The 5946-nt window shown below is 45.9% G+C and overlaps 1 pseudogene; it reads right to left on the bottom strand.

The window, feature by feature from the left end:
* Positions 1 to 1417: 1417 nt before the first annotated feature.
* On the bottom strand, positions 1418 to 4152 carry LOC133052585 (histone-lysine N-methyltransferase SETMAR-like; annotated as a pseudogene).
* Positions 4153 to 5946: the final 1794 nt, after the last annotated feature.

The following is a 5946-nucleotide window of genomic DNA, read 5'->3' as shown; positions in this document are numbered from 1 at the left end:
CCTCTCCTCCCCTCTCCCCATGTTCATAAGTCTGTTCTCTATGTCTATTTCTCCATTGCTGCCCTGTAAATAAATTCTTCAGTACCACTTTTCTAGATTCCGTATATATGCATAAGAATGAATGGATAAAGAAGTGTGGTACATATACACGATGAAATACTACTTAGCCATAAAAAGATCACATTTGAGTCAGTTCTAATGAGGTGGATGAAACTAGAACCTATTATACAGAGTGAAGTAAGTTAGAAAGATAAATATCATATTCTAATGCATATTTACAGAATCTGTCCATTGAATTTTTCAGGCAAGAATACTGGAGTCAGTTGCCATTCCCTTCTCCAGAGGATCTTCCTAACCACTGGTCATTAATTCATCATGTAAGTTTATATGATCAAACCTAAAATTCACTATAGCTGATATGTGTCAGGCCAATGAATGCAGCACTTCTCAAAATGTAATGTGCTTAAGAATCACCTGGAGATCTTGTAAAATGTCAGGAAGTGCTCTAGTGGCCTAGGACAAAAGCTGGAGACTCAGAATTGCTAACAAATTCCTGGGTGGTGTGGTTGGTCCAAAGACCATACTTGGAGTAGCAAGGATCTAGAGCCACTGCTGTTCAACAGAAATACAATGCAAGCCCATGTGTAACTTAAAATTTTATAGTAGCCACGGTACAAAAGTAAAAAAGAAACAGTTGTGATTAATTTTATTAATATGTGTAACCCAATATGTCCAAAATATTATTTCAATTTTTAATGTATATAAAATATTAATAAGCTATTTTAACTTCCTTTTACCTTTACACTAAAGTCTTCAAAATCCAGTGTGTATTTTACCCTTACAGCACATCTCAGTTTTGACTAGTCACATTGCAAGTGTTCAATACCACTAGTTGTTGTGCTCAGTCGCTTCAGTTGTGTCCAACTCTTTGCGAACCTGTGGACTGTAGCCCGCCAGGCTCCTCTGTCTATGGGAAGGCAAGAACACTGGGATGGGTTGCCATGCCCTCCTCCAGGGGATTTTATTGACCCAGGAATCAAACCCATGTCTCCCGTGTCTCCTGCACTGCAGGCAGATTCTTTACCCACTGAGCCACCTGGGAAACCCACATGTTGTTAGTAGCTACTGTATTGGATAGCACAGATCTAAACCATTCACAATAGGTGGCAATGTGTTGTTTTCTTCATCAATAAGAGAGGCCTTGCATTTCCTAAAGTTTTGTTACATTGATGGAAAGAAATTCATTCTTATGTATCAATTGAAACCATGATCACTTTTTACCTTATTTTAAGATTTCCATTTTTTTCCAATTTTCCATGGAACTAGAAAACAAATGTTTCTTAGGTTGGTCCAAAAGTGATTGCAGTTTTGGACGGTGAATTTAAAATCATTATAACTAGGCTCAAATGCATCTTTATTAATCAAAATAGGAACCATTACAATAAATACATTTTTGTCAATGAGAAATTAATTGGTTTATTCCTGTAGCATAAAAGTCTGTGCTTTGACATTTGATGAATACTTGGAAAGCATTTTCTGTATCCTGCTGGTTGTAGAAACGTTTTCTTTGTGAAAGGTTGTCAAGATGCTTGAAGAAGTGGTAGTCAGCTGGTGAGAGGTCAGGTAAATATGGCAGATGAAACAAAACTTCACAGCCCAATTCATTCAACTTTTGCAGCATTGATTGTGCAATATGCTGTTGGGGGTTGTTACAGAAAAGAATTGGGCCCTTTCTGTTGAATAAAGCTGGCTGTAGTTTTCAGTGCATCTCACTGATTTGCTGAGCATACTTCTCAGATGTAATGATTTCACCAGGATTCAGAAAGCTGTGATGGATCAGATGGGCAGCAGACCACCAAACAGTGACCATGACCTTTTTCTTGATGCACGTTTGGCTTTGGGAAATGCTTTGGAGCTTCTTGGTCCAACCACTGAGCTGGTCATCACTGGTTATATAAAATCTACTTTTTGTCACATCTCACAATCCACTCCAGAAATAGTTTGTTGTTGTTGCATAGAATAAGAGAAAATGACACTTTAAAATGATGTATTTTTTTTTTTTTATTTTGGGTCAGCTCATGAGGCACCCACTTATTAAGCTTTTTCACCTTTCCAATTTGCTTCAAATGCTGAATGAACATAGAATGGTCAACACTGAGTTCTTATGCAAATTCTCGTGTGGTTTTAAGAGGATCAGCTTTGGTGATGGCTCTCAATTGTCATTACCAACTTCTGATGACCGGCCACTGTGCTCCTTATCTTCAAGACTCTCACCTCCTTTGCAAAACTTCTTGAACCACCACTGCATTGTACGTTTATTAGTAGTTCCTGGGCCACATACATTGTTGATGTTAGGAGTTGTCTCCACTACTTTATGAACCATTTTGAACTTGAATAAGAAAACTACTTGTTTTTTAACATCATTTCCATAGTTCAAAATAAATATAAACAGCAAGTGATAAATCATTAGAAAAAAAAATAAAGCAAGAAATGTGCATTAAAATGATGTATAACATAACCATATTTATTAAGAATGTATTCCAATATCAAATGGCAAATTTCAACATTGCAAAAATCACAGTTATGTTTGTACCAACCTAATAGTATCTTTCTTATAAAAAATTCACTTCAAGTGTGTAACTAAGAATGAGAAATAATGCTAATTCTGAGTATATTTCAAACACTTTGTAAGTTCCCTATATATAAACTAATGTAATTATCTCAAAAACCCTTTGAGGTAGATATTACTTTTATCAACTTCACTTTAGAGTTGAGGAAAAGTGACTCAAGATGTGGAGTAACTTTCTTGAAATCACAAACATAGTAAGTAGCATAAGGAAGTTCAAACTATGGAAGTCTGTCTTTAGGGTTCTTGACTTTGACCATTACATTTGCTTACACATCTGGAGAGCATATTCAGTTCATTAACTGAGGTGCAACACTATTTGATGGACACATTTGCATGTTGGGAAAGCATTCCATCAAATTGTATGTTAATGCAACAAGTTGGATTTTACACAAATATGTTTATTTACTGTTTATGTGGAAGCTGCCTCCATTTGTCTTAGATAATTCACTGCTAAAGATCATCCATTGTAATTAAAATTAAATTCCTGCCCAAGTACTTTTATCAACTATTTTTACCTTTCCTTTTGTTTTGATTCAGATTATATCCTGCCACGTACTAGTCAAGCCAAGTACTAGTGGTTAAAAAAACAAACAAACCTATCTATCTGGATCATGATGGTGATATAAGATGTTTCTGGCTTCAGTCCTCTTCACACGAAGACCAACTAGCAACTATCCATAGAAAAGACAACCACTGTGAAGATCCCAGGGTTGAGGGTGAACCTGCCCCAGACCACAGAGACCAAGAAGAAATGCATCAGAAGGTTAAAAGGAATTGAAAGGTCGGGTATGTTGAGACATGCCCCGGAAAAGTGCTGCAAGGCAAATTCCGGAGGCTGGCTAAACTTCCAGAGACCGACCCCCTGCAGCCTGGTCCAATCAGGTACCAACACAGAGCCCTTAGACACTGACTGCCGCTGTAGCCCATGTTTTCTTCCTTATATGAAAAGACCTGGCTTGGACGCCGGCCCTGGCTATAAAACCCCTCCCCACCCCTCATACCTCACAGACTCCCTTTGTCTCCTCACTCACCCGCCCCTGGGAGTTCTGCCCGAGAGCGACCGCTCAATAAAGGCCTTTACCACCGGTCCTTAGAGGCGGCTTTTTTCCTCCCGCGGCGTTTCCTAACATCTGGCGCCCCAACGTGAGGCTCGAGTTGAGGGCCCCCGGCACTCGCCGTTGAGGCCCCCTCGAGCTCCACCGCCGTGGAAGCCTCGGACCCAGGCGGCTGACCAACCCCCTGGACAGCAGGATACGGAGTAAGTCCCTTCGGCTTTGGGGCCTGCCCTCCCTGGCGACCACCTCCTAGGGCCCTGTAACGGGTGCGCACTTACTGGGCCCTCCCGGTCACCAGCTGGTGGGGAGACGTCCCCAGCGGCTGAGTAGACCTCCGGCTTCGGCCTTTCCGGGTCCCTGCGGTCGTGAGGAAGACGTTCCCCGTGACTACATGGACCTCCGGCTCCCCTTGACTCGTCCGAAGACGTTCAGACAGCAGGGGTTGCCTCCACGCCCCGTGGTCACCATGGGATCGACAGCCTCCAAACCCGATCCCCAATACTCCACCCCCTTAGAGTGCCTGCTGACTAACCTGCGGACTCTAAGACTAAGGGGAGATATCCGCCCCAAGCAGCTCACTTTTCTGTGTTCACAGGCCTGGCCTCAGCATTCCCTAGATAATGGCTCACAGTGGCCAGCCACAGGGACACTAGACTTTGACGTCCTCCGTGATTTAGATAATTACTGCCAGAGAATGGGAAAATGGTCTGAGGTCCCCTATGTTCAGGCCTTTTGGGCGCTGCGCTCTCACCCCACCCCTTCCTCTCCGGTTCCTACCCCCTCCCCCTCCTCTCTGGCCCCTCCTAACCCCTCCCCCTCTAACCCTACTCTGGCCTCTTTTGCTTCTGTTCCCGCCCCTGAGGCTTCACGGCGGCCCCAGATCCTCCGGCCCTTAATCCTATCTTGTATCCTCCCCTTTCTCCCGTCACTCCCTCCTCTTCTCCGGTTAGCTCCCACACTCACTCCCATAGCAACCCTCCAGGAGCCTCCCCTCTCCCAGCCCCGCTATTCCCTTTGCGACAAGTGGCTGGAGCCAAGGGCCTGGCCCAGGTCCACGTCCCCTTCTCTCTCCAGGACTTAGCACAGATTGAGGCCAAGCTGGGATCCTTTTCCTCCAACCCCACTCAGTACATTAAGCAGTTTACTGGTCTGACCCACACCTACGCCTTAACATGGCAGGACATATATGTCATCCTGGGGTCTACCACCACCCCCGAAGAGAGGCAGGCCATTTGGACGGCAGCCAGGGCTAAGGCCGATCAGTGGCACAGTGCCAACCCCTCCCCCGAGCATCCCCCGGGAGCTCAGGCAGTTCCTGACACCGACCCTGATTGGAACTACCAAGAAGGGGGTGGCGGCCAGCTGCAGGTACGCTATTATGATAGAGTGTCTCCTCGATGGGATGGAAACGTCCTCTCATAAGGTAGTAAACCTCCTCAAACTAGATGAGGTGACTCAGGGGCCCGACGAAAACCCAGCCATGTTTCTTAATCGGCTGACTGAGGCCCTTGTTAAATACACCAGACTGTCCCCGGAGTCCCCCATTGGGGCAGCTACCTTGGCCAATCGTTTTATCTCCCAGTCCACACATGACATCTGAAAAAACCTGGCCAAGGCCGAGGATGGCCCTCAGACCCCTATTCAAGACCTGGTAAAAATGGCCTTTAATGTTTATAACGCCTGTGAAGAAACTGCTGAGGCCAGCCAAAGGGCAAGGCTCAAGCAAGAGGCTGAATTTCAGGCAAGCCTCCTAAACCAACAAACCCAGGCCTTGGTAGCGGCCCTGCGGCTGGCGGCGGGCTTGGGTTCCCAAAACCCCCCTCCGGGGGCCTGCTTCAAGTGCGGCCAAGAAGGACACTGGGCCATGATGTGCCCCAATCCGCGGCCTCCTTCCAAGCCATGCCCATTGTGCAAACAGCGAGGACACTGGGCTAGTGACTGTCCCCAGGCCTCTCGGGCCCCAATCTCTAGGGGCCAGGGACCAGAGTGCCCCAGGGAGACCTCCTGCCTTCCTCCGGCCTTCGAGCTGCTGAGCTTCGACGATGGCTGATGCCGCCCAGACTCGGGAACCCCGATAACCCAAGCCAAGCCCAGGGTAACGCTCCAGGTCACGGGTAAGTCTGGTTAATGCGGGGGCTACCTATTCAGTCCTTCCCTCTTTCGGGGACACTTTACGTCCTTCCCAGGTTTTGGTTATGGGCATTGATGGCCAACCCTCATGTCCACTCCAAACCCAACCACCACCCTGTCAATTAGATTCCT

This window comes from Dama dama, chromosome X, assembly GCF_033118175.1.
Source record: "Dama dama isolate Ldn47 chromosome X, ASM3311817v1, whole genome shotgun sequence".
In the NCBI taxonomy this organism is placed as follows: domain Eukaryota; kingdom Metazoa; phylum Chordata; class Mammalia; order Artiodactyla; family Cervidae; genus Dama; species Dama dama.
Note: the sequence above shows the minus strand (reverse complement) of the source record. Positions and strands in the feature narration are given on the sequence as shown.